Here is a 2,586-nt window from a genome sequence, read left to right as displayed (position 1 = left end):
TGATATTCATCACAGATGTCTTTCTTTTTTTTTTTTTTAAGGTCAATTTGGTCAATGGGGTTAAATCTATTGATACAAATAGGCTACTTTGAAAAAATATTTTTAAATCTTTATATAATTTGCATGATTCTAATTTCTAATTATTCTTTATATTTTTAATAAGTTTATTTACACATACATTACACAAAAAATTTGGGGTCGGTAAGATATATGTAAAGTTATAATATATATATGAAGTTTTTGAAAGAAGCTCAACCAAGCTGTTTATTTGATCACAGATAGTTAACAAAACTGAATACATTAATCCTATTATATTTTTATCGCTTAATTAGAAGCACCAGAAATTAAAGGGTGTCCCATCAGGTAATCAAAAGTTGTACACACACTTGTGGTCTTCATGCTCACTTGAGCCAAATACAGGAAATACGTTACTTGAGTAGTCAAGTGATCAACCGAGCAGAAACAGCTGTCCTCTGGGGAAGTCGTGGCCTAATGGTTAGAGGGTTGGACTCCCAATCGAAGGGTTGTGGGTTCTAGTCTTGGGCCGGATGGAATTGTGGGTGGGGGGAGTGCATGTACAGTTCTCTCTCCACCTTCAATACCACGACTTAGGTGCCCTTGAGCAAGGCACCGAACCCCCAACTGCTCCCCGGGCACCGCAGCATAAATGGCTGCCCACTGCTCCGGGTGTATGTTCACAGTGTGTGTGTGTGTGTGTTCACTGCTCTGTGTGTGTGCACTTCGGATGGGTTAAATGCAGAGCACAAATTCTGAGTATGGGTCACCATACTTGGCTGAATGTCACTTCACTTCTTCACTTCTTCTTACTTCAAGTGCAAAGAGCGCAAGTGTGTATATTTGGACAAGTTAAATGATTTCCTGAAGACTGAGCCTATACTGCCACCCAGTGGAAACTCATGTGAAATTATTTACTGTGCCTTAAGTCAACACAATCCCGTCACTTTGTTTTAATAAAAAGTAACATTGTAATACAGTTTTTTATACAGAAACATAAAAAAATAAAAAACAGAGACAGAGATTAAAACATTTAGACAGAGATTAAAACATAAATGGGTTTAAACTGGCAAAAAAAAAAAAAAAAATCTATAAAATATAAAATAACATAAAATACTAAAAACAACAAAAGTACTACCTACTTAAAACATTAGCCTGAGCTGAGTAGATTATAAACAAATGTGAAATATTTGTTCTGTAAGGAAGCACATACAAGGTACCAACAGCCTTATTCTTCGGCATCAGCAAACTGGTCGTCCACTACAGCATAAATAAACCGGACCCATTTCACAGGTTGAATGTGGTGAATTGCTGGGCTGTAGTGTCCCTGGTTTGAACTTGGGCCCTTCTGGATGTTACAATGAAACATCTCCCTTACTTCAGTAGTCAAATCATCTCCAGGATCTGTGGTTGAAATACAGATATGAATGTCGATCAACATAAATTGTTTTATTATAACTTATTTTTAAGGAACAGAGATTCAATAAAACCTTATTTGTAAATTAAATTACCATAAGGAGGCTGTTTCTGCTCTTCAATGCATTGTGAAATCTCCTCTAACTCCTTTTCCCAGTCCTCTTCCTCACCAGGGGGCTGTGGCTTGATGCTGTGCTTACCCATCCGAGGGAATTTTCTTTTTACTTTTTTTGGTCTCCACCTGTTTGGGTGCATTTCTTATTTTTGACCCCTTTAAAATGAAGGTCTTCAAAGGAAACGGAGATATGTTCTTCCTCCGGATGCTAAGCCTATGTTAAATGTGTTGAAATGTTAAATGTTAAAAATGCGTGAAAGGCAAACAACACATGAACATTAATTTCAAATTGTCATCGTGACTATCCCAACTGCAACTGATTTAACTCGTTTTTATTTTATTTTATTTTTTATTATCTAATTATGGTGTAGAATTTTTGGACAGGGTTTTTGTTGACGTTTCCTGCATCGATTAACATTAATTAGTTATTATCCATGTGCCAAACAACCTTGTCTCCCTTGTACCTTACTGTGAAAGTGTATGACAATCTGTCATTGTCTAAATCAGTCTACGTTTTGTCATCATTAACAAACTTGTTAAGTATTCAGATATTTAAACTCACGGCTGCGACCTCTTTTCCCTCAAAACTATTGCTCGTAATCAGTTATACGATGGCGAATGAAGACGATTCTCTTGCGGCGGCCGTTTAATGTGGTCCAGTTTTAACGGAGGTAAAACAACCGCGAGCAAGTACTGATGAGTGAAACAATTAAGGTAACACGAGTTGAAACTGTTAAAGCAACCAGCGCCCTCGACTGGTCAAAGCAAACACCACATGATTTAAAGGCTCTTTTTGCAAGTGTTTTACTTTGCAGGGTGTTGTAAAGACTCATTGAGAACAGGGACACCTGGGTACTGTGAACTCTGACATTTTTATATATTTTTTAATGAATAGTATGAAGTTATAACATTTCACCAGAGATAACGTCTTAATAAACGTCTCGAGGATGGAGAGTATGCAAGCCTGTCGGGTCCCGGCCTCACAAGCTCACGACAGGTAACTGTTATATCTGTGATTGGGGAAAATCCATAGACAGTAA

General features: G+C 37.3%; 1 long non-coding RNA gene across 1 annotated transcript; it reads right to left on the bottom strand.

Annotated features, from left to right (window-relative positions):
• Window positions 1-895: 895 nt before the first annotated feature.
• On the bottom strand, window positions 896-2,299 carry LOC128015139 (uncharacterized). Its single transcript, XR_008183806.1, has 3 exons — window positions 2,109-2,299; window positions 1,527-1,760; window positions 896-1,419 (listed from the first exon to the last, which is right to left on the bottom strand). It is a non-coding gene; the product is annotated as an uncharacterized LOC128015139 (long non-coding RNA).
• Between the last annotated feature and the right edge of the window lie 287 nt (window positions 2,300-2,586).

This window comes from Carassius gibelio, chromosome A6 (assembly GCF_023724105.1).
Source record: "Carassius gibelio isolate Cgi1373 ecotype wild population from Czech Republic chromosome A6, carGib1.2-hapl.c, whole genome shotgun sequence".
Classification (NCBI taxonomy): Eukaryota; Metazoa; Chordata; class Actinopteri; order Cypriniformes; family Cyprinidae; genus Carassius; species Carassius gibelio.
Note: the sequence above shows the minus strand (reverse complement) of the source record. Positions and strands in the feature narration are given on the sequence as shown.